General features: G+C 42.7%; 1 protein-coding gene and 1 pseudogene across 10 annotated transcripts in view; one reads left to right on the top strand and one right to left on the bottom strand.

The window, feature by feature from the left end:
- Nucleotides 1–26545, bottom strand: part of WWP1 (WW domain containing E3 ubiquitin protein ligase 1) — an 85634-nt gene that overhangs the window by 58371 nt on the left and 718 nt on the right. For 5 of the 10 annotated variants that reach the window (XR_012503196.1, XR_012503197.1, XM_074355026.1 and 2 more), the window contains exon 2: nt 7068–7163. The exons of 1 other annotated variant lie outside the window; for it this stretch is intronic. The gene's annotated coding sequence lies outside the window, so the exon portion shown is untranslated. Of the gene's footprint in view, nt 1–2858; nt 2878–7067; nt 7164–10563; nt 10609–23067; nt 23156–26545 lie in introns of those variants that run through there. 4 more of the 10 variants (XM_074355028.1, XM_074355027.1, XM_074355029.1 and 1 more) reach the window with 4 other exon arrangements.
- LOC105066742 (eukaryotic translation initiation factor 4B pseudogene) lies at nt 491–1893 on the top strand (annotated as a pseudogene).

The raw sequence follows: 26545 nt of genomic DNA, 5'->3' as shown, positions 1-26545 counted from the left end.
CATTAGTTGTCACGTCTCCAGTAAAACCTGCATGCTTCTTTTTAGACCTTTTTTTACCCTCAAGTTCTGCTTCACTCCTCTACCCAATTTTTAATTTTTAAATACAATACAAAGCAGACCTACTTCAGCTTTCTTCTGCATGGCAGATATCTTAAGGCTAAACTTCTACCCACTCTTAGCCTACTAAGATAAAGTAGAACATTCTGGGCAAGATTGACAAATACTAATAAACATTCATGTTTATCCTATTTCCCTTCTTTGTAGTCTTTTCTATGTTCTATTTAGATCCTTCCACCAAATCCACAGACCTAACCATCTAAAAATCATTATACTCTCTTCACTTATTTGTAGTTGCATATAGTATGTGTCTGTATGTGTGTACGTGTGTGTGTGTGAAAAGATAAACAGTTGTTTACTGTTTAAGTGATTCTAGTTAACATATTCACAGGTTCTGAAACCCCATTCTGCAGATGAGAAAACAGGCTCAAGGATGACTTCCACCTGCATGTACATCGGCCATCATGTTCATATGGGAAAACCAATGGAAGCCACAGAGGATCAGCACACATTGAAGAAACTCGATGGAAACGGAAGGCTTTCAGTTTCTAGCAACCTGGTATACCAGAAAGGCCTTTCTGCTTCAACGCGAACAGATCCTAGATAAATCAGAACCGATGCACTTCTCAAACACGGCTGTGTTCTCAAGAATTACAAGAAATTATTAAGCCTGTTCCCACCACACGCAGCAATAGCCTAAAAAAGTTTTTTTTTTTAGTTGAAATAACAAAAAGAAATAATGACTAGTAAGCAAAAAAGGTTTTTTTATTTTAATTTTTTTTTCTGGACATGCATGCTGATAGCAGCCCTGGGATTAAGTAATAAAGAACTGGGCCTGCTATCAAGTAAGGAAAAGGACATACTAGACAAATATAAACAAAAAGAAAGCTGGGATTAATTAAATAGCAGAGAAAGAGCATTATTAAGGAGAACAAAGAAAATGAGACAAGATCCAATCTAGTAAGTGGACATAAAACTCCAAATTTGCATGCTTTAAGGAAACTTTGGATCCTTCCCCTAATCCAACACAGTGACCTCAGCCAAGAAGAAAGGGAAGACTGTCTCCCTAACAGACTTCCAGGCTGAGGATGCTAACACTGGTGGAGGAAGCACCCATGTTCCCAAACCAGTCAGCTGCACTGATAACACAGGTGATCCGGAAGATGTGTCAACCACTCGGCACAGTTATGATGGTAACAGGCATATGGCTCCTGCAACTGACCACTGCATCCTGCCCACAGTCTGCCTGAGAACCCAACGGCAACCAGAGCCATTTCCCCAAATGCCACCTGACACCGCTTTTCTGGGGAATCAAAATTGTGGTGACAGAAGGCATCACTGAGGAATTCTTTAGAGGATTAAATAGCAGTGCGGTGCATTTACCATGTGAACCAGCAATCCAGAGAGGTTAAAATGCTTTGATTACGCTGAGTTTGAGAACCCGGAGTCCCTGCTCAGTGCCCTGAGCCTCAGTAAAGCATCTCTCGGTAACAGAATTCTGGGGAACACTGCTCAGGATAAAGACAAGCATGGCTGTGCTTTTGGCTGAGAGAGAAATCAGGCTTCTCACAGAACAGATGCAGACTGGAGGAACTGCCCTGCCACAGACAGCTGTGACGACTGCCCACCTACAAGGGTGAGGAGAGCTTTGAGGGCAAACATCACGACTACTGTGGAGGCCAGGATCGCTGCGATGACTAAGGCAGCAGAGACAACGACAGAGGATGTGACGTCAGGATAAACAGTGGCAGAAACGCACGCAGCAGTGGGTACTGAAAGGACGAGAACTACAGAGGAAGCCAGACCACTCGGAAGACAGAAGGATGGGACGGCTGATTATGGAGTTCCAAAGTTGATTCCTCTCGGGATGATCACAGGGGTGGACAGAGGACCCTCCCAGGGACCCAGCTGAAACTGAAGCTTCAGAGCGCTCCTAACGCCTCCCAGCCCAGCCCAGCAGCTCATCCATCTGGAGCGGCAAAGCCTGTGGACCCAGCCGCGAGAGAGCAAGCAGGAGACCGGCTACGACGGAACAGGAGGAGTCGCAGCAGCCACTAGACAACCCAGAACCGAATGACGACCCTGGAAGACACAGCCACACTGGCAAAGTGAAGGGTCTCAACAACAGTAACGGTCAAGGACAGGAAGAGAGTCATCTCAGACTGGGATCCTGCTACACCTGTCAGAAGTCAGACGGGATGCATGAAGGAGAGACAGTGTTAAGTCAAGGGAAACTGAATACTCAGTAAGGATGAAGACTGTCACTCTCCAACTTCTAAACCACCCAAATCTGATTAGCTGCTAGAGGAAATGCTGGCCTCTCCGTCAAAAGAGAATGCCTGGGCAGAGTGAAGTGCTAATCCTGCGGCCTGATCTTAGAGCTCAAACTCAGAGCAGCAGGCCCTACAAGTGATGGAGAAGCCCCTCCGGCTCAGGCAGGATCAACCAGGAAACATAAAAATAAGTATCCCAAGGGAATGAAAATGAGTGTCCCAAAGGTGAGAGTGGGAACCCCAGCATGGGTCATCAGATGAAGGGAACAAAGATTAACAGAAGAAAGTCTGAAAGGCAACATGGCAAAAAGGGTCAAGAACCCCAACCCCCAACCTGCACCTGAGCCAAATACAGAATCCAGCCTGTAAATTCAGAACTGTAATATGCTGCTCTCCCACTTGAAAATTAAAATGAGGGAGATTACAAAATAGACCTAAATATTCTGTGCTTTTTCCTAGTCTCTCTCTACTCTAGATCATTTCTAAGCAAAACAAACCTCTATCCAGACAAGACAAAATAAAACTCACCATCTCCTGGGGAAGTAAAGCCTCCAAGGGCTGTTAGAACTACAGGAAAAACTGACAAACCGTTCACTGTCACAGGCAACTTCAACACACTCTAGTTTTTCATAGGTCATGTGGACCAGAAGAATAAAAATAAAAATAAAAACAAAAACAAAATGATGAACAGGCATGATTTAATGAACACAACAGAACATTATACCCAATTATTAGAAAATATTCTTATCAAGCATATGTGGGACATATAGAAAAACAATACACACACTGGGAAATAATGAAATTACACTGAATTTCAAAGAATATATATCATATTGTTCCCAAGTTCTGACCATAATGCAATTAAGTTAAAAAAAAAATGAAAGATAAATTTTTTAAAATACAAATAGAAAATAATAACATTTCTAAATATTTCATGAGTCAGAAGAAAACATACTAGAATTTTATCTAAAAATACCGAGAACTGAATGATAAAAATACTACATATAAAAATTTGTGGAATACGGTAAAAGTTATAGAGGCAACTCTATAGCCTTAAAGATTTATCCTAGGAAAAGAAGGCTGAAAATTGATGAGTTAATAGGCCAACCTGTTAAGTTAGAAACATAATAAATAACAGTAAACCCAAAGAAAGTAGGAGATAATAAAGAACAGAAACTCATGAAGTAGAAAAAAAGGTAACAGGACTAACGAAGTCAGAGCTCTTAGAAAACACTCAAATAAACACCTGGCAAGACTGATGAAGGGTAAGTAAAATAAAACAACATAAAAAGCCTCATAACAGAACAACATATCTAGGGACATACGTCACATACGTCGCAATGCAGATACGAGCTGGGAAAGGAGAGACAATGAAACGGCCCTGATACTATCGATATGGAAAGAATTAAATTGGATCCCTACCTCACATCATATACAAAATCAATTCAAAATGGACTAGTTTCATACTAATGTGAAAAGGCAAACTTTAAAACTTCTAGAAGAAATTACAGCAGAAAACTATTGTTTTATGTCCTCCTCCCAAAATGCAAAGGTTCCTTAAACAAGCATACTAACCAAAGAAGAAAAGAGTGAATATTCTGACGATGTGGAAACTGAGAACTTCTGTTTATCATAAAACATCACAAAGAAGACTTAAAAGACTTAAGAAAAAGAAGACAAGCCACAAACTGGGAGATACTCACACAATGTGAAACTGATTAAAGATTAGTATTTAAACTATATGAGAACTTCTACCAAAAATGAGAAAAAGACAACACAGTAGGCAAATGGGCAAAAAAAACCTGAGCAGAAATTTCACAGACAAGGAAACCTGTTAGGCCAATAAGCATTTAAAAAGATGCAGAATCTCATTATTCATCAAAGAAATACAAGTTAGGACCACATGAGATGTTATTTTCAACTCACTAGAATGGTAAGGACTAGGACTTTGACAGTACCAAATTATGGCAAAAAAAAAGTGGAGCGGTCATAGGTTTTAGCACTGCTAGTACATGTGTAAAAGAGGTAAATAGGTAGGTGTTAAAATTGGTAATATTGCTGGAAAACAATTTGGTATTATCATGTAAAGTCGAACATCTGCATGCCTTTCAATGAGCAGTTCTAGATAAAGACTATAAAAATTTTTGTACTTTTGTGCCAAGTATAAGCACTCTTCGTAATAGCAACAACAACAAAAATCCCCAAATATTCCAAGGTAGAAAAATGGTGAAAGGAATCAGGCTGACACACAGCGGAGCATCACAGAGCAGTGAGCATGAATGAGCCACAGCTGCAGGCGAGCACTTGGACGGCTCTTGGGGATGTAACAGTAACTGAAACAAGACCAAAGGAGCTGCGAGTGTTAACATCTCCCTCTCACTGAGTCCCACCGCCAAGATTTAACATTCTACACTGAGGTCATCAAGAAGTGCTTCCAACCCCTCACGACAAAGAAGAAAGAAATGAATTACTTCAGCAGTTAACTTGACCTCATCTTTGGCTATGCATTTCTTTTGAAAATGCCATGATTCTATGATAGAAAAAGATACCTGGAAACCTCGGGGCACTGTGGATCCTGAGTCTCAAAAGCTCATATGATCACCAACTGAACGAAGCCCACAGAAGAATGGCTGGGGTCCAAGGACAATCCAATGACAAGCCTGTGGAGCTGGCTGGCACTCTCTGGAGTCATAAAACCCTGACCCCTGGGCTTTCTGTGTGCCTGGAGCCTACTGACACCGTAACCCCCACTGCCCGCTACAGGACCCTTTGTGCACCTGCATTTCTGCAAGATATAAAACACCTTCTCCTGATGTGTGTTTATCCTAACACAACTCACTGCCCCAGGGGATGGCCCAGCTCACTATATCCTAACACCCGAGGCAGGCAGGCCTCACATCCTGCCCTTGCCAAGGTCATAAAACCTACTGTTCAGAGAAGTCCCTGACAGATCTGACAACTAGTCAGGTCCCTGTGCACAAACTGATCACGCAGCCCCCTCCTCCTTGTGTGCACAGCCCCCTCCCTCCAATAAAAGACCCTGCATGTCCCCCCACCCCACCCCACCCCACCCCTCCAACGCTCATGCAGGCATCTGTGCGGCCCACTTGCCTGCAGCAGTGTAACCAGCAAACTTTCCTGAACTCTTCTCGGCCTCTGGTAATTCTTCACTAACCCGTGTTACCGGCCCACCGTGCGTGTATAACCCACAACAGTCTTCCAAGGAGTGCGCTATAAATCTAAGAGAACTCTTCTGCCAAAACGGAAAAAGGAGTGTGTGGAAATAGATCTTCCACATTTCTGCACTCTAGATAAGCTTTATTTTATATGTGGTACCGTAATATCCACAGTCCAAAAATAAGTCTCCAGGATTATTTTCTTGTTACAAATTTGAATGTGCATTCTGAGAATGTTTTATGATGCTTGAATGTTTTCTTCGAAATGCACAGATTTATAAATTAAGACTTTTCTCTATAATAAAATACCACTTGTGCAAGCTTTAAAAAGACTCTGGGGGGAACAGCTCAAGTGGTAAAGTGCATGTTAAGCATGCATGAGGTCCTGGGTTCAATCCCCAGTACCTTCATTACATTTTTTTTTTTTGAATAAAGAAAAAGACTCTAAAATATAACTATTAAGCTCAAACAAAGAAATATATTTGTGGTAATACTGCTTTTAAAAAGAGGAGATAAAAAACCAAATTCAGATCAGCAGTGGCTTCAGAGGGCTGGGGAAAGGCAGGAATGTGGGACTACGGCGGGGCTCACAGACCGCTCCTTAACTGTGTTGGAACTGGTTTGGTGGTTGGTCCCCAAATGTTTGTTTTTACTATGAACTTCCATATGTTATATGTAATCTGGCATGTTCAAATTACAGAAGTTTTAAAAATGTAAAGAAAGAAATGGAAGGCAAGGAGGTAGACATAGGACAGGGCAGATCACTGATTCACCAAACACACTGCTGGCTGGGGGTGCGTCTGGAGCCTGAGAAGAAAAGGTAAAGACACAGCTTTCGTACAGATGCTGCGTAGTCAGCCTTCCAAGAAAAAGATGTTTCTTCTCTGTACAGTAAGTAAGGAACCCAAGGATAAGTGAAGGTGTTGATTCATTTGGAGGGAGATTAAAAGAAAATTGAGGGACTTCAGTAGTGAATTAGACAGAAAGGTAATTGCTGAGGATAAAGGCATAGGATAAGTTACTTGAAAGGAATTGTAAAGTTTAAATAAAAACTTTAAGGTTAAACTTTACATTTCAAACACTGTGCAGACTGGGAAACTGCCAACTGGGAAACAGGCAAGAGACTGTCTGCTCCAACTGCTTAAAACTCTTTCTGAATCCAGATTTCCACCTCCACGCTATTTTCTCCCTTTGTTCTGTATAAATCAATCCTCAGACTCAAGAGCGCATGCCTATAGCAGCCAGGAAATGCAAACTTAAACTGCAAACGACAGAGACGGTTCCAAATGGTTCTATTTTGCCTGAAGATGGAAGATACACAGCAAATAAAATTATCTATTTCAACACACAATCAGTTCTCACACTTCATTTAATAACATAAAGTTGCGTGGCACTTAAAAACACACATAATGTACTATTACATACATTCTTTAATGTAAGCGTCACAATAAACACTGTGTGAGTGGGGAGGTACTGCTTCCAGCTTATAGATGAAGATACTGTACAGTTTAACTATTAAATATATATAGTCTTGGTTTAAAAAAAGTTGTTAATCACTTACTCTGCACCAGGAACTGTTCTAGACACTGTGGATATAAAGCTGAGTAAGACACGATTCCTTCTTTCAAGGAGCTCATAGTCTAGTGAGGAGACAAACCTGTAAGCAAATAAACAGCTTTCAGCAAGACAGTTACTAAAATAGAATCAAAATGCCAAGTGGCACATCTGGGGCACACGAGAGAAAATGGATAATCTACCCTACAGGAACTTGGAAAAGGTTCACAGAGAAGGTGAACTTCTGAATGAACCGTCTGCAAGTGCCACTCTTCAAGAATTACGGGATGTCTGGAGGGTTCACAGGACGACTGGTCTGGCTGGAAACAGGCTGTAACCTGGTGAAAGGGACGAGGCCGACAGGCAGACGGGGTAATCTGCACTGTGCAGGGTCCCCCGGGGTAGCTCGTGTGGTATTCAGGACACACCACGCGCAGTGGTTCAAAGCTTATCCTGAAGGTAACTGACAGACACCGGCAGGTTTCAACAACGAGAACTGCATTTTAGAACAGTAACTTTGGCAGCAGTGGGGCTAGATTTAAAATAGTGCATTTATCTGAACCAGAGCCCTGATGGTGTGAAGGAAAAAGCTCAACGTGTGTGTAAGATCTCTGACCCAACGATTACCAGATAGTGGAGGGTCAGAAAGAAGTACTCTGAACAACCCGAATCCCCCACTTCACTGTCTGGGTGGATGCTGGCACCGCAACCAGGACAGGGAACAGAAGGAGGAGCAAACTGTGGGAGACGAGGCTTTCAAGAGCCAGCTCTGCTGTCAAGACTGCTTGGATTCCATTTCCACTTCTGCCACCTAACAGCTGTGTGACAGAGTGCGGCAAAAGAAAAAACAAAGTCTTGAGTTTTAGCAAACTTTCAAGTGAACCAGTTATTCATCCAAATGAATTTAGGTCATAACCTATGCCCAGAGGATATGGCCATTTTAACGTAAGCTGATTATGTGCAACCCAACCCTTTAAAGAAAATGCCACAGAGCTGTATAAAGGTTTGTTAATATTCAACTGCAAAGAACAGGGAGTCCTGAATGCAGATAAGCATCTATATTCCCAGTCCTCCAAGGTTACAGAACTACCAACTCCTCACTCAGAAGAGTATCTTAATTGCCTACGTACCTCAGGATGTCATTCTTAAGTCAGAAGCTACAGATCTGATCCATTTTGCACACTATGCATGGAATTAAGAAAAGCCAGAGAAATATCGTCACGTATCTATCTGCCTGGATCAATTAATAAACACGCTTACTGACTGTCTAGAATGTAAAGCAGGTATGGCAAGGGCACAAAAAATGGCAGAAGACAAAGCCCCAGTTTCCATACCAGCAGTCTAGCTTTGAAGACAGTATGAATACACAGTAACACCTCAGTAACAAGACAGAATGGCACACAGCAGCTGCTGGAGAAGTTCAGTCCAATGACTGTGGAACTTGAAAGGTTAGAAAACCTGCATTTAGGCAAAACTGCTGTATCAACAGCACAAAATTTAAAGCTCAGTGAATATGGCAAAAATAAAGATAGATGAACAGAACCCCCCTCCCCCGAAGATACCCAAGATTCAGCAACCCTCAAGCAGAGAGTAAGCATTTATAAAAGCATGAACTACAAAACAGAGGATTTAATGTAAAACAATACAGGAATATTACTTCTATACAGAGATTACTTATGAAAATACGTCGTCAGTCATTTCAATGAATTTATAAAGCAGGACAGTAAACAAGAGTGCGACCAACTCATCCTGGTGTGCCCAGGACCATCCAGCTTTTGATCTGCCTCTTGGGAAAAGTCTCAGTCCTGGGCACACCGGGATCCTCCTTTCCTAGGAGTAACCGTGAGAAACAACAGAATGGCTCTAATTGCACAGAAGGCTTTTTTGATGTGTCTCAAGGGTATGTTTTCAGTGGAATCCTGTTGGAATGAAGCATAATCCTGATAGATTTTACAACTTCTGTATGACCTAAATATTCAGAGAGGAAAAATCGGTTTTATAGGGACCACTTATCACCAGGCCTCAATTTCGCACCCCTGGGACCACACGTTGGCAGACGGGAAGAGGAAGCAGCAGAAGCTTTCTCCACACCCAGTGCCTCTCAACAACCCAGAACCATTTACTTTCCCCAAACGCGCCGAATAATCACCACTGTGGTCTCCTTAGGACCTGAAGACACTTGCAACCTCCCGAGCGGCTTCCTAACCATCCTGCTGTTCTTCCCCACCTCACGCCATCACCTGCACTCCAGCCCCCACATCTGTGCCAACAACCCCCGGCCCTGAATCTTGCTGATTTCCGTCCCACAGACTAGCGGGGACGACCCCACCCAGGCCTTGGAGCGCCCGCTACTCGGCTCCCCATCTCTGATCAGTTACCTCTACCACTACTCCACCTTCAGATTCTGCCCACGTAACTCAGGACCCTCGGCCCCCGGCTCTCCCATTCCAGCAGCACCTGGTGGCAACCCCATCACCACTCCGCCTGCACAGCACTTCCCGCTCTGAACTGAACCGTCACATTCCCTCCCGCAAGGAAACGGGCTCAGAACGACTCTTCCCAATGTGAACAATGCAACATGAACATTATCTTTAATTCCTACTCCGCCTCCCAGGGGGCCTCCCTTCCCAGGATCTCTCAACCACTGTGCCTTTCCAACTCTGCCTTCAAGAAAACTTGGTGCAAAGGTCTCAATACATACTTCTAATTGTTTGGGACAGAAGCTAGCTGATTTCTTAAAAAGTTGTCTTGTCCACACTGATCTCGCTACGTAAATTTCATTGATTAATCCTCGCAAGTGCAAATATCACCCTCCTGATGCTTCCAAGTGCCACAGGGTGAGAAGGAACAACACCTGTCAACGGTGCCATCCCAGTGACGTGGCGCGCACCAGCAGACTGCCCCAGGCACAGGGCTATAAAGATGGGCACCACGGGGACCTTCTACCCTCCAACTACGGTGCAGGTGTTTATTTGACTCTGAAAATGCCTTCCTAATAACAGGACCTGAAAAACACATCTTTCTCTCCTCTCTTTCTGTACTTTCAATCAATTTCAGAGTCCCTTTTGGTGCACAGTATATGGCACTTTATGGGAAGGGCAAGGAAGTGTTTTTTATGAGGGAAATGTATTTATCTTCAAAATGCCGAATTTCCTAAGTTAATATTAATACCAACTCTTATCACTTATCTCCACCCAATTTCAGATTTTCAGCCAGAGGAGGTAAATATATTAATTTTCCCCAAGACTTCTGGCTCTGTTTTCACTCATCTTCCAATTTTTACCTCCACTTCTCCAGCGACACAAATCTAGGCCTCTTTTCCTGACTTTTATTTTTCAGATAAATCGCACACCTCCCCTTTCGTTAAGTTCATTCTCTTGCTATTTTTCACCTAACTCACCTTCTTGTGTACAATGAGTCTACATTCACCCATTTTTTTTTTATTTTTAAGTGCTACTTCTCTCAAACAATTACACGGAAAACCCACTTTACAATTAACTTACCTCAAAATTTCTCTCATTTATCTGTGTATCTGCTGCTACTTCAACCTAATAATCAAAAAAAATTTTTTTAATATAAAAAATTTTTTAAAGAATCTTACATTGAAATTCACCATACACATTGCAATTGTAATTTTCTAAGCACTAAGTCTTGATCCAAATCTAGATTCTCTTTTTCCTGCCAATTTTAACTGTTTCCAAAGTATATGAATGCCTTGTTTTCAAAATTAGTCTATATAATCAATCTGCTCTAAACCATCAGTTACACAATTAATACAAATTTCTTTCCCTTTCTCAAATCAACAAACAGGCCCCTCACTGTGACAGATGGAGAGCCTTGCTGAACATAGCCTCACGCCTCCTCAAATTATCACAGCACACGCCCTCAGACCTACTGCCCAGGAACTAACTTCCTGCAATTTATTTCCTTGTTGTTCTTCATTAAAAATTCACCATTCACAGAAATGCAAGCCCAGTAGCTAGTCAAACTATTTAATTCAATTCTCTTCCTCAATCTAGTTAATTCTAATCAAGTTACTTCTAGATTCTGGGTACTTTAAATTCCATCGACCGCCCTGCCTTCGAAATAGCCTTTCATCACAGCAAGGCTCCGTCACAGCACAAAACACGATCAGAGCAACTTTACCTCCTCTGCTTTTTCTATCAAAGCACTTGCTTCTGATTAATAAAAAAAAATAGTTACAATTACCTACCCAACGCAAAACTAACCATGCGCCCTTTCAAGCAAAATGTGTTTCACATAAACTTCAATCCAGCAAAATTTACAGGGTCTACTTGTCTATACAGAATGCAAATTCCTCCCCAAAAAAGTAATAAATAATTAATAACAGACTTTGGACAGAGGACTAGAGGCTAACCTAGCAGTGACCATGACACACCAAAGTAAAGGCCAGTCCGGAAGATCAAGTATCAAAGATATTTCTATTCTGAGCTGACCCAAGTGCCAGTTTTTCCTCTTTTCCAAGTCAAAGGTTACCAATTAAAAAAAAAAATTACATTTACTGCAAACTTAATATAGAATTCTAAACACCTAGTAACATTAGAAGTTACAAGAAACTCAAGTCTGACCCTGTCAACTAAACCTTCACTTACAGAAGACTTTCAGACTGACTGATTGGGGGGGAGGTCGAGGGAGGACAAATGATTGAAAATAAGAACACACTGTTCACCAGAGTCTACTCTGAATTTGGATTTGAATGTCTGCTCCCACATTTACTTAGAGGCAGTGGAACAGTGGTTAAGAGTAAATTCTGCAGCCAGACTGCTCAGGTCCGGATCCTGGCCCCACCTGACTAAGTTGGACCAGTGGCGAGCTCCTGTAGCCCACAGTGCCTCAGTTTTCTATATTTATAATATGAGAAAGATAATAGTACCTACTTCATAGGGTTATTAAGAGAATTAAATGAGTTAATATTGACAAATCGCTTAGAAAACTGCCTCGCACATAACAAATGCTTAACAGCTTAACAAGTAAGTTGACACGACCTTTGACAAGTAACTGAAACTCTCTAAGCAGCAGATGTCTCAGGAGAGGTCAATGCTGTGTAAGCACTTTGTGAATTACAAAGTGCTGTCTAAATGCTAAACATTAAGAATATAACATGAAAAGAACAATGATATTAAATGAGAGACAATGTTTTGAAAACTATAGCACTTCTAGAAAAATACACACAGTTCTGCTGTATTTACTGCAATTTTATCAGTTAATTTTTCTGAATACTGAGATTACTCTTAAAACTTAATGTTTTGGCCTTTTGGGACACTCATCCCTATCTACTTATTTTAAATCATTTCTGATGCAGATTCTTATAAAAATATACCACACATGCTCACGTCTCTGAAAATGAAGCCGATGCCCCTTCCTTCCAAAGGGACGAGTACCCACGTGACTTTCACCTCCTAGGATAGTCCTCCCTATCCTCCCTTATGCCCTCCTCTTTCTTGGCCATCAAACAGACCTGGGGCTCAGAGACTATTAAAACAAGGCAAAACAAGAGCAATAAAAAAAAGAGAGGGAGAAAAGACAAATGCTTTGACTACCTGACTTCTTCAAATAGTCAACCTTCTTTCTCACCTCCAACTCACTCCTCCACTCAGGCAGTCTGGTTGCCACCTCCCCACTCTGGCATCTCCCCTCCTCTTCCACGACCAAACAGGGGCCACCTCGTGCCCATTTCCTCCGGGACCTCCATGCGCCCTCAGACAAGGGTTCACTCAGTAAGCACAGACTGGGTCTCCATGCTCTCCCTATGAAATCCTGACTCAAGCCTCTAATTTTTCCGGTAGAAGAGAATCAACTTACCATGGGGCAAAACAGAGCTGGTCAAATAAACAAACTAGATATTAGGTACTTCTTTTAACAATTTTCCTGAATTAAGTCACTCAGCACATGCATAGACTAGGCACGCTTCCAGGCAGGGTGTCAAACATTAAGAATACAAAAGCCATCTAAGATACGCTCTTTGCCCTTGGTGGGTTTATAACACAGCAGTGGGAAAGGATGGTTGGCAGCCCCAAGCTCCCTGGTAGGGCCGTGCAGAGAACGCTACAACAGAACAACAGAGAAGCACCTAGACCAGACCGTGGGACAGGTGGAGAGGCGTCAGGAAAGGCCCCGCAGACGGCAACAGGTGAGCTGCGGAAGGATGCCCACGCAGGCGCTGTACACACGAGAGGACACAGGTGCCGTCAAGACAACAGCGCGCCGAGGAGCGAGACCACCAATGCGGGCAGCGCATCCACGAGAAGTTCTGCTCCGGGGAGGGTGTGGAGAGGGGGAGCGCCAGAGGTGAAACCTGATGAAACCACGACGAGCTAAGAAAGCCACAGAGAGCCAACGAACTTTCAGCGGGGCAGGAACATAGCGACAAACTTGGGGAAAACTGCTCTAACGGCATTGTGAGGGTAGCCTGAGGGTAGGCTCGGCCTGAAACAGAGGAAGACGCAGAGATGTTAAGGACGGGAGTCTGTAACTGGTGGGCTAACCAGACGCAGGAATAAAGAAAGGGGGGCTAGGATGCCTTCTCACCACCTCCACACAGCCCTCTTCTCCTGGCTGCACCCAAACAGCGAGCACACGTGCTCCCTGCCCCGTCCCTCTCCCCCACTCCCCGACTCTCTTCCACACCATATCCATCCTCTGGATCCAGCAGTCAGGATGAGCTTTCCATAACAGGATGCATCGCAACAACTGTGAACACTCCAACGTGCTCTCATTTTAACGACAATAAATCCAGACTCATACGTGGCCCCGAGTGATCTGCTGCCCCCACAGCTCTCACTGGCACGCTTGCCATCCCTAACTGGATTACCTTGTGCTGCCCAGGGACCTCTGTGTTCACTGCTCCACCCGAGAGTCCCCTGGCTGCCTTCTCGGTCTTAAGGCTCAACTCAAACACAATCCGTTCAGAAAGAACCTCCAGCCAGCCCAGGCACTGCAGAAGCCTCACCCCTCCAGCTCTGCCACCCCACCCTGTTTTACCTTTCCTAGTAATTCTCAATTATTTATGCTCATATATTTTGTCTTCTCACTCCTATCCTATCCCCACCCCCGCCTCCAAGGACAGAGACTCCACCTCATTCATCACTCTACTCCCAAAATGCAAGCTGAAGCCTGGTGGAGGGAAGGACCCCTCAAAATACTACTGACTGACCAAGACAGAGCGCAGAAAAGAGAGAGATGCTGGAGGCAAAGGGAGGCGTAACATCCCATAAGCACAGCCCAAGAGCAAACTGAAGCCACCTGCTGTGGCAGGCGCTCTGTGAATGCACATGCAATCACCCAGGAAAGGCCTGCTGCATACAGTCAGCAGAACAGACAGCACCTAGGAACACAGCACTGAAGGGCTGACCAGGAGAGGAGGACCATGCTCAGGGCTGAAGAAAACAAGAAAACCTCAAGAAAGAATTTCAAGAAGAGTGGCCACGCCCACCAAGTACCCTAGTAAGATCAGCAGGAAGAGGAAACTGTTTACTGGACTGCATGGATGCTCCCAGGCCCTGAGCAGGAGCAATCTGGACAGAGTGGCAGGACCAGAAGCCAGCAGCTGAGAAGCAATGAACTGCCAGAAACGTCTGCTCAGATATTTGACTGTGAAAGAAAAGAGATACGGGCTTAAAGGGAGGTGTGCATAGGTTTGATTTTGAGGATAGGAGAGACCTGCACATGTTTTCAGGCAGGAAGAAGCTGAAGTCACTGAAGAGAATGATGACTAAGACCAGACCTCTGAGGAGGCAGGCCAGGCTGAGATGTCACGCAGAGGCAGACACACAGCGCTCACGCTGAGACCAGAGAGAGAGAAGGATGCGTGAGAAGGCAGAGAACTCTGAAATGATCCGGGAAGAAAGTTAAGGAGGTTTTACCAACCGATTCCCTCAGTGAAGAAGGCCCTGGGAATACAATGGTCAGCAAACAGACAAAATCCCGTCTTAACAGGCATGTGGCCAGGGAAGGAATCCGAGGCAGGCGGAGCAGACTTGGGCCCCATTAGCAGCAGCACCAAACCCCGCAGACGTGTCCCACGTGTGACTTTCCAGGGCACTTTTATGTTCATGCTTAGAAGCAAAGACACGTTAGAGCAGTTCAGAGCACAGGCTGCAGAAGAGAAAAAGCCACACACACTCCAGCTACTATCAAACCACCTCTGGTTATTCATCTGCATTATGTACACACCGTCGTTCACTAAAATCCAGCTAGAGAAAATAAAATACCTGGTACTCTCCAGAAAAGCTCTTCACCCAGAGCTGACTAACGACACGTGTTTCTGACCCACCACCAGTTATCTTCAACCTGGCTGCCACATCTCATTCGCCTGGGGATACTACGTGATTCTCACAGACACGTTTGGGTACCAATGACCTCCTACATGTGATTCCCACCACTCATCTTCCAAATTTCCTACCAGCCCCCAAGATTCAGCTCAAGCAAACATGGTGTTCCAACCATGACACTGTAAATTTCTATATTAGTACCCATCTATACAATTCCAGCCCCTCGCCCATTGCTCAGCCCCTGCTATACACTCAAAGAAGTGTGCTAAATGAAGATTTACAATTAATAGAACATTAAACCTGTAGAATTGGTTAGAGTGGTTAGGTTAAAAAAAAAGTACCTATAGAGCACAGAACTGAAACTTTAAATTAAAATGTTATAAAGGAAACCCCGTGCAAGTAGGGCGCTAAACCACCCACACCCTCTCCCGCCTTTGCCCTGGTAATTCTGATCTCCAAGTCCACGTTCACCTCACCAGTGGGATTTCACATCCACGCTCACAATAAAAGCTCAGTACAAAAATGTCTAATATAAAAGTAAAGGACAAATGTTACATAAAATGTTCATTTCATTTATTAAACACTCAAACGTCCAAAAGTGTATAAACAAAGTATGTAAACAAAAGCTTATTAAACTTGGACACGCTGTCCCTAACTAAATATTCAAAGTAACTCAGAGTCATATGCTAATCCCCAAATCATATCTCAGTTGGACTCTAAAAGTCTGGGGGAAAAGACGGCTGCTTAGAACACAGCACAAACTTTCCCAACAGAAATGTTATCACTGCTGGTGAGATACCGAGACCAAACCACAAAAACCTACCAGACCCATGAGAGCTGAAACACTCGCACTGTCCAGAGAAACTTAACTGTTTCAGAGCTTCCACAGATATGTATTTGTATGCATATGAAAAAAAAAAAAAAAAAAAAACAAACTTCCAAAATCAATTGCTGAGAAGAAGTACCAAAAGCACTCTGCATGGTGCCTGGCACACGGTAAAGAGTGACAGCTTTTTTTCCCCCTAGTCTCCCTGACTGCAAATTTTTGTGTTCCTCAAAATAGCTTTACTTTTCTCACTGCATTCTACACTCTAAGTTCCAGCGTGGAGGACAAATCCTGGCTACTGGCCTTGGATCCACCATGTCTCTCTCAAAGCCTGGCACACAGGAGTGTTTAACATTAATTAGACGATGATATTTGGATACTGTCAACGTTTTGAATCTTAAAAACAACTAAGTAAACACAGGCTTAAAACCAGAGTCTTACTTAGTTTCTAGGTGCTCTTTTAAATGAACTACTGTACTTTTCAAATAGATCTTTTTTTACTTTAAAATTACATCAAAATGAAAAGAAAAAAGTGTGAAAATTCATGTAGAAAATACCTCTCCAAGAGTTACCAGCTTAGAAAACACTGCTCTGGACAACAGTCTCATTAAGCGGCTGAATGCGCCAGGGCATCTAAACTGCCCTGGGCCTTGGCAACCTTACTAAGAAATGGGGGAGCGGGGGGTAGAGCTCAGTGGTAGAGCATGTGCTTAGCATGCACAAGGTCCTGGGTTCAAACCCCAGTACCTCCATTAATAATTTTTTTAAGTAAGTAAATAAATACCTAATTAACTACCTCCCCAATTTTTTTTTTAAAAAAATGGAGGACAGAACATATTAAGATTGTCTAGCTTAGAACCACTTGACTGTAACCACTGCACATTCATGAAAACATGAAAGCAGCAACCATCCAGGATCTTTGCACCAGCCTAACTTGCAGCTGTCTTCATTTCTGTACCATTATTTTCTTTCCTCCAATAGACTGTTTTTTAACAAAGTTGCGACCCTAGTGTACAAATCACTTTATTTTCCACTCCCTACCCACCCCCCCATTTATAGTAAGAACTGCGGGTTACAAATCTGAGCCCTTGGCCAACATCAGAGAACAATTTAATTTATGCTTGTAGTTGTGAAAACAACTTTGGCAACAATTTTCTGGAAGGCCACAAGATGGTGATGTTGCACTATAAAATGCACCTTTAAAAAAGAATCAAATACTCGATACCAACCTTCCGAAAAATGAAAATAATAGTTTTCCTCCACTGCATGTAAGGGATACCAAAAATGTTTGCACTCTGTTTACTAGAAAACATTAATGAGGAAGAAAATATCTTCATCAAATCCAGCAGCAACTATTGTAGTTTTTAAGCTAGACAGTTATGGTCCTTAAAAATAAACTAAAAACCCAGGCCTCTGGCACTATTACTGTGTCCTTGATCACAGTCATCTCTCCTTCCCTCCTTGCTCCATCCCCTTCAAAAAAAAAGAAACACGTTTTTACTTTCATAATTACTCTTAATTTAGGTACATAATTTCTATTTCTCTGTTTTAAAAGAATTGATACTAAAATTTATGTCCATCAAACAAAGGCAAACTACACCAAAATGAAATGAAATTGTTTCTTTTAATTTGCTATAATTTCTCAGTTTCTTATAATACTATTATGTTGACAATGGCAAATTACCAAAACTTTTCAAACAGAAAATGTTTCCATTTGGTAATTTTTCCCATGCCTTAGTATCAGTAGAACAGGTTTCCCATTCCTGTGCTGCCTAATGTCAATTAAGGAAAAAAAAATTCAAATAACAGCATCTTAAAACCTGGGTTCCAAACTTATAGAATCAACTTAAGTTACACTCCTCAGGCAGAAGAACGAGATGGCCGAGCATAGCTATCTGGGACCTGTGGCACTTATGAGGTTGTGTAAGTGACACAGAAACATGGCCAATCTTAAACCCGGAACCTGCATCCAATCTCAGATGCCCAAAACAGTTAAGAATCACAGTGAACATGAGGCTCCTATTATTGTCAGTCATGCCACAAAAAGAACTCTCTCTAATGTTATCAATTACCCTTCAAAGTCATTATTATTCCTACTAACAGGTGAGGAAAATGAAGTTTCAGGAATTGAAGTCAATTGCCCAGGGACACAGAACTAGTGAAAATCAGGATTGTGAACCCAGATCTCATAGGTTCAAAGTCAATGCTCTTTTCACTACATTTGTGCTACAGAAACATGCTGTAAAATAAGAAATGCTGAGCTAACCCCAAGCCTTAAAACAAGAAGTCTGCTCTATCAGCCTGCCGCTCCTTTTCTCTTATGTATTCATTTTTATTAAAGTATAGTCAGTTTACAATGGTGTGTACATTCTCTTATTTTATCACTTGAGCAAGTTCGTAGTTGGGTGGTTTTCTGGGGCTTTTAAGCGACTCATTAAAAATGCTTTTCCTGAGGGTTGAGAAAGAACAAGTAATCTAAAACAGAGAATGCGCAAAAGCACATAAGCCCATTAACAGTGAAAGTGGTAAGCTGCTGGGACTGAGTTTAATAAATCATTTCCATGTATTCTGGGAAAAACATCCAGGCAACTTAACATTCTTACTTTGCAAAGATCAAATTTCATGTAATTATATCATGTAACATCTCATATTTCAAAATCCCACAAACATTTCCATATAAATAATCTGTCATTTGTTTCAACATGGGGTATTTTAACAATATAATACCAGACATTTTTTTCCTTCTAACACCCAAATTTTCAAGGTTTGGTACCCTTCAAATACACAGTACTTACTACACCTCATGAAGCAGCAGAAAGCAGAGTCATCAAAGCTCAAGAGCTGAGGCCGAGGCTGACAGGTGATTAACAGACTCATTCAGGGACACAAAGCTTCTTAGTGTCACAGGCCAAAGCCAGGCCTGCTGACAGGGCCAGTACTCCCCTGCACTGCGCTGGTCACTAGGACATCGTGACCCAGACTTATGTTCCCCCCAAAACATGTCCTGATTGTTTGTTTCTAAATACATTAAGGATTCTAATCTGACAGCACCAAGCAGCATGGAGATGCGCTAACTCCAATTCCAGGGCCGATTCCTAGCGTGAGAAGAGCATGCTGGGCCATGTAAGAGAACCCCTTTCAGACTCACACGGACCCAGGCCCAAACTTCAGGTCTACTACTTGGGCACACTGGGCCCCTCCGAGTCTCGTTTTCTTATCTGTAAACTGAAGACACAAAGGCGGTTTTGTGAAGGGGAAAAGAAGTGTTAGCAGTAACTCTAAGAGCCCAGAATTGGCTTTAGACTGGAACACAGAAGATGATGGCCAACCACTGATCATCCCCTAACCCTCCCCCATCACCCCGCCCCCAGTCACACTCGCTGCCACTCTGAGGCACAGAAAGTCCGTCATCGCCACACCACGCTTCCACAGTGATAACAGGGCAGGAGGCTAGGAGAGGTACCTTCCTCACATGGCCGCGCTGCGAAACCACACAAAGCCAGCTCCCCCACATCAGCAGTTAAGGCTCAGATGGAAATGACATTTAAACACTTGAGAGGAACATCGTACTGCCAAAATCTCTGTTGTAAATACAAGTAACAAGATATTTTAAAGCTACTCAAGTAACAGAACACGATTATTAATTGACTACTCACAAATATTGTTCCTAAGAATTTTAAAGCAGGCTGGTAAAAGTATGAACTTCCGGCTACCCCCATTCTTGGAGGAAAATACCAGAAGCCAAAACAGAGGAACTTTCCAAAATGGGATAATCAATTAGACAGTTAAAACTCTACTCCTGAATAACGTGATTCTTCTCATGTTTAAAATACAGGCACACAATCCACAAATCCAAAACCCTGAAAGCTATAAAGACTGAAACGCTCCTTCCCAGCAACACTGAACGGACCTAAACTCGCTGGGCAGCAGACTCTACCAGATACGTGGCGATTCATTGTCCTTATTTATCCATAATTAAACATTTGCCAAGGAGAGCGCAGGGTGCTGCCCCAAGACGTCACGGGGGTTTAATGCAACGTGGAATATATGGTGCGTTACCTTTCTAAAATTGAAAAATTAATTCTGAAACACATCTGATGCCAAAAACAAGGTATTGTAAACCCACCCTAGTGAACATTCACTGACCTCAGTGTCAGGTTTAAGCCACACAATCCACCTGTGAATAGGTACTCTTATCACCACTTTACATATGAATATCCAGTTTACACACGATAAAGCCAGGGCTTACCCTAAGGTTACCTTGACCAAGATCACTTAGCCGGGAAATAAGAGCCAGAACTCAAATCTAGGTTTGTGTCTCTTGAAGGCCTAATCTCTTAAACAGCCAGCAGTTAAAAGGAAATTTAAATCACAAAGAAAATTTTAAAACAAGTGATGGTTACCAAGACTTCTAATCACAGAACAATGAAATTCCGGAGTACGAGGTATGTTTTCTACTCTGGGTGTTCGCACCTAAACACCACATTTCACAGCTCGCAGGACAAAAAGAGATGAGTTCATTGTTGCTTTGCTCCCCCCAAAGAACTGGCCACAGTCAGTAAAAACAAACAAGAACAACGGGCTTCTCAAACACATGCCAACTAATCCTTTCCACTCAAATTTAAAAAGAACCATGGGTTTGGCCTTTTTTTTTTAACCACAAAATGTACTAACAAGATAAAAATAAGGTTGATACAAACATAGGTTAAGTTTTTCCAGGAACAGCCCCAATTTGAAGATCTGCTATTCCAATGACAGATGCAGTCACAGGACTGAGGAGGGTTCAAGTGACAAAGACACAGGCCTTCACAGCAAAATTTGGAGAAAATAAGCTTCAAGTTTTTGACTGACTGATCAGTTTAAAATTTAAACCTTCTCTCGTGACTTTCTACCCAAGTCAATGTCCTTAACGCTAAGCGATGGCTCTTCCCCACAGAGGCAGATCGTGGGCCCCATCCAAACTACTTTCTCCCCAGAAGACCAAATTCCAAATTAGACACACTTCAATCAAAATCTCAATTTCTGAGTAACTTAAGTGGAAAGCAGTAAGATTATCGGATAAATAAAAACATTATCCAACCTGTTTTAGTAGGCATTTTTAAAAAAGAAATACCTTCGTTCAAAAAAATGTCTTTTGCAGAAGTACGGGGAAATTTTTTGAACAAGGAGTCATGACATCTGCCTCCTGCAGCGTTACTTCTCTCGCCTACATCTTACTGAAATCACCAGGGATCACGTTTCTATAGCTTGTCTGGATCCAGTCCTTGGCAATTATCTTAAGCCTCTTTAAACATCTGATAGGTTCAGATGTTAAGCTCTCTCTGTGTTTACATCATACATGTGTATTTACTGAACACTGTAGCTTAAGAAATGGTCTCAGAGAATACTAGAGCCCCAAGTTACCGATGCAGTTTACACCAGCAGTTCTCAAACCAATGTGTACAAAATCATCTAAGGTACTTATTGAAAATGAAGATTCCTGAACTCCACGGCCAAGGACCGCACTCAAGAATCTACACGTTCAACCAAGATCCCAGATGACTGGGGCAGTGACGGCACCTCAACAAATACTGATGTGCATGGCACTTCATCCAGGGACGGTGTTAACAACTGCTTGTTTCCAGACTGTACAGCCAAACCATCACCAGCTGATACACTGCCAGTCATGCTGAGTCAGTACCTTCCTCAGATTCATTCTTAACCTTTTAGCAACTTATTTTTTAAGTTAAGAGGTGAGATCTGATATGCAGCTCTGCACATGCCAAACTAAAATACACTGCCCTTGAGAAACGAGAGGCTCACAGAAACGTGGACTACCTGTTGGAATTTTCGTCTTGTTAATAACAACGCGTCAGGAGCAATGAAACTGACTGAAGGGCTGCTAACGTCTCAGGGGTCACACTTTCTGCTTTGCAAACGTTATTTCAATAAATCCTTTCAAAAATCCAGTAAGGAAGATATTCTTTACCTTTTACAGAAGAAGAAACTGAGGCAACATTGCAATTAAGCAGCTCTGCCAGACTTTAAAGCTACGACTCTTAACCCACATGCCAGAATGCCTTTAATTTTTAAAACTTAAGAGCAAAGCGATCTAGTTTATTTACTCCTAAGGTAGAGCAGGCCCTAATTTACACGGAGCAAGTTCATTTAACTAATTCTCCTCCCCATACTAACTAAACACAAAGGGTAACACATGTTGGCAAGGTGGGGCTCTCTACGTGTCTACTTCAAGTCAGGACGCAAGTCAGGTTGCTTCTGCCATCCCACTGCATCATAATTATGGGTATCCTAAACAGCTATCAAACAAACTTGCTTTCCTCAGTTAAACAAAAAGTTATCACGCCTACAATTCTGTTAATGCTAGTACATTTTTAAACTACCCGTGTAATTTAGGGCAGGGAGGGGAGCCATAAAGGAACACTTGAAGGTAATCCTATCTACACCTTCCACTTGCCCTGGCATTTCCTATTTATATAAGCCATATTTCCCAGCACACTCGCTCACCAAGTCCTCCTGCAACAGCCAACGTGCTACCACGTTCAGAAATTCGCAAAGACATATTTGCACTAGGAGGGAGGGGCCCATTTTTGAGTCTGTTCAAAATTCAAAAGTGTTCCAAATCCATACCTAAATTCTTTAAACAAAATACTGATTCTTGTTCCACTTAGAAGCTATCATGTGATAACAGGGAAACACACACTTTCTTCATTCCAGTTAGCCATAACATTACTTAGCGTGTAACCTGAACTGAAAAAAAAAAAGGATACTACTGAGACTGAGATAAAGTGATAAAGTGATAAAGTGATGAGAGATAAAGTTAAGTGATGAAGTGAGAAAACCCCAGCGTGTGGATCAATGAATCTACCTGTTCCTGCAAAGGATGACATTACCTTATTCCTTACATCTCTCTAAGGAGAGGAGACGTCCACAAGAAAAGAATATTCTCTCTGCTATAATGACTCCTCCTCAAGGAAGGCTGGCTTATCTCCAACTTTTTCCAGACACTGCAAACAGAAATACTGTGTGAGGCACAAGGCTGCTCAAGGCCGAGGAGCTCCGCTATCCCAGGTCTCACATCTGATCACATCTAATCACGAGGGTCTACTCTTTGCTGAGGGTGCTGACCAGGACGTCTGTCTGACCCAGTCGGGAGACTGGGTAAATCACCAGCTCAGAGCAGCCTGAGCTCTGCGTCCTGCACTTTCTTGCCCTCAAGCAGAGCGGGTCAATCCTGCCCCACTCCAGTGCCACGCCGGGGTGAAGCCCAGAGGACCAACACTTGCTCTTTTTTTCTACCCAGGGAGTGCCAGCCATTCCCACCTGTGTAATAAGCCAAACATGCTATCATCTGCACTCCAGACTCAGCTTTTCCTCCGACAGGCCCAGATTCAAAGCACTCAAAGTACCAGGCAGCTTAAGTCTCAGCGTTCAGTTTTCCAGAAGCCCTCTGTGGTATAATTCAGCTGTCTGCTCTGGTCCCTTTCCCCTGACTCGGGACTGGCTGGACCTGTGAGTGGTTCTAACCAGCAGAATGTGGCAGAAATGAGGCTAGGCTGGTTCCAAGTCAAGGCCTTAAGAAGGCCTGGTTGCTTCCGCTTTTGCACTCTTGTGAGCCAGAAGCCACCACGTAAGGCCACCAGTCCCCCTGGAAAGGCCATATGGAAAGAAGTGACCCTGAGACAAGACTGGTGCCGAAATGAACTGCAGGCTGGATGACAGCGGTCAGAGTGACCACCAGCAGAACCAGCAGAACTGCTCAAGTGAGCCCAGCCCAGCCCAGCAAAACTGTGAGCAGAAAAAAAATAAACTGGTTGCTTTAAGTCACTTAGTTCCAGGTTTGTTTGTTACACAATAATAAATAACCAAAACAGTGCTCACCTGGTTCCTTGTCTTTTTGCCTAATTTATTCAAAATCAGAAAAAAGGAGGGGTGTAATTAATTATAAACCCAAATAGTCACAAAATTCCAGAACATAAAGTGTATATTCTTCTCAACATGAGTGACTCTACTGCTGTGTGCTCTCCATGCACCCAATTCATCCTTCAGCTGCACCAGCTCTCCTGCAGGTGGAAAACCAGAAGAGTACAGACAGCCCAAGGAAAATCTACAACCCAAGAATCACAAAATGTTAAGAACTGGAAAGATCCTCCCAGGATCATCTGGTCCTTACTGACGAGGTGACTTCAAGGCAGTGACTACAGCCCACTGACAGTCAATTGGCTACACACATCGTCAGATAAGAACGAAAACCATCACTGTCCTTCATCTCTGGATTCCACTTCACCCGCTTGCTAACTGAAATACTGGGGACATATCTGCTCTATAATATAATAGCAAATAAAATAAGTCTGTCAAAATTCTCTGTAAACTATAAACCACAACACAAGTCTGAGCAGAAAATGTCTCCAGGTATATACACCATCTGTCTCTACAGAAGAGGTTCTTACTGGTGAGAGGAAGACTCTGAAGGTTCTGTTGTTTTAAAAGGCCCCCAGTAATTATGGGTGCTGCTCCCAACCCACTGGCCCATGGGCTTCATGGATGAGCCTTAGGTGGTCCACAGACTCCCCTAAAATTATATCCACAAAGCACAGGTGCATATGGAAATTTTCCAGGCCAGCAGACTTCTTTCGTTTCCCCAAGGATTACTAATCCCCCCAAGAGGAAGAACATCTGCTGTAAAGTAACACACATCTGCTGAAGGTTCCATGGATGCTGCTCAAAATGGTACCGCTTTTCTCCCAACCAAACTGGATCGGAATCTTAGTTAATCTTCACCGTCTTCATTTTCTCTCTCAACAACAAATTCCACACTACTTCCTTCTCCTTTCCATTCCTATCATTACCGCCACAGTTCGGACCCTCACACCTATGACCATGGCCCTCAAGAAGTCTTTCTATCTCCGGGTCCTACTTCAATTCACACTACACACTGCTGCCAGATTAATCCTCTGAAAACAAAGCTTCAATTGTTTCATTCCCAGCTCAAAAGTTTTATTTCCAACTCAAAAATCATCTGCAAAATCCCCATCACCTACTGAATCCAAGGTCACTAGCCTGGCACTAAAAGCAATCCATCAACTGGTCCGAATTTTCACCTCAAGGTCTACGACCCTTTATACTGGTCCAAATACTTTATATTCCATCCAAACATAACTACTTGCTTCTCCCCACATGTATGAACTCTGTGCGCTCTTTGTCCCTTCTCTATGCCCGGATTACCTTTCCAGCCTATCAAAAGATAGTTCAATAATCATCTTCTAAAACAAAGATTTCAGAAACCAGAAACTCTATAACCCCCAACCCCACGTTGGCAAATGAGATGTGAGCTCTAACCTCTCTGAATCTGAATTCCGTATGAATCGTGACTATGTACTAAAAGACAAACCAGACATCTGTGTACAGCCCTACCTGCTTAGTCTGGGAAGGCAGAAATTGTTATCATCCTCATCTTTATATTCCCCCAAACACATCGCAGAGTCATGCAGTAGATGCTTACTAGTTGTGTACGGGAGTAAAAGAAATTTCAGCCTTCATAGGGTGAGCAGATTACTATCTCTTGAAGGCATTGATTTTACATGCAACATCCTCTATCGAGCCAGGCTTCCAAAAAACATAACCCTTGCTTACAGCTTTTCAAAGCCCTTACGTTGTAGGTCATTTAAACAATTTTGTATTTTAAGGGGAGAAAGATTTGAAGACGTCAATAAGCTGCTTCAGAAAGAACCTGTTTCCCCACACACATTACACTTCTCAATTTGAAGCGCTCCTCAAACTTGGCCAGTAAATTTTCAACTTAAAAAATACTATTTACGAAGGTGGTAATTCCCAGTCACAGCTAATTATCTACTTTATTGGCCAAAAACAAGTCACATAAATAAAAGAATGCCTTTCTTTTTTAAAAGGTCCATTTTGCTTGTATAATACATAGAGACTTAGTGAGACAAGTAAAGTGCGTTCATATATACGCATGAACTCTTGCAGAAGCATGCATACAACTGAACACTAGGTAGCTCATGTAAAAACGCCACAGACAGGAAAGGTAACTTGGGGCGTTCTTCTTTTGCTATTACTATCAGCGTTTTAAAGCAGAAACTCACATCCTCTTGCGCAGTAGCTACACAAAAAGACAAAAATCTATCAAACAGAAAAGAAAGCCACATCAAGCCCCTGGGAGATATTTTATCCCGGAAGAGTAAAAATGTCAAAACAACAGATACTCTTATGGTAATGAAGGTTTCACATAATCACGGGAGCAAAGGAAGCTCAACTCCAGATCGATGGAGTAAAGAAGACAGATAACAAAACTGATCGTTTAATTGTAAAAGCAATGGGCAGATTCAGAATTAAAACAACAACAACAACAAA

This window comes from Camelus bactrianus, chromosome 29 (genome assembly GCF_048773025.1).
Source record: "Camelus bactrianus isolate YW-2024 breed Bactrian camel chromosome 29, ASM4877302v1, whole genome shotgun sequence".
In the NCBI taxonomy this organism is placed as follows: domain Eukaryota; kingdom Metazoa; phylum Chordata; class Mammalia; order Artiodactyla; family Camelidae; genus Camelus; species Camelus bactrianus.
The sequence above is the reverse complement of the archived record's forward strand: the minus strand, read 5'-3'. Positions and strand labels throughout refer to the sequence as shown.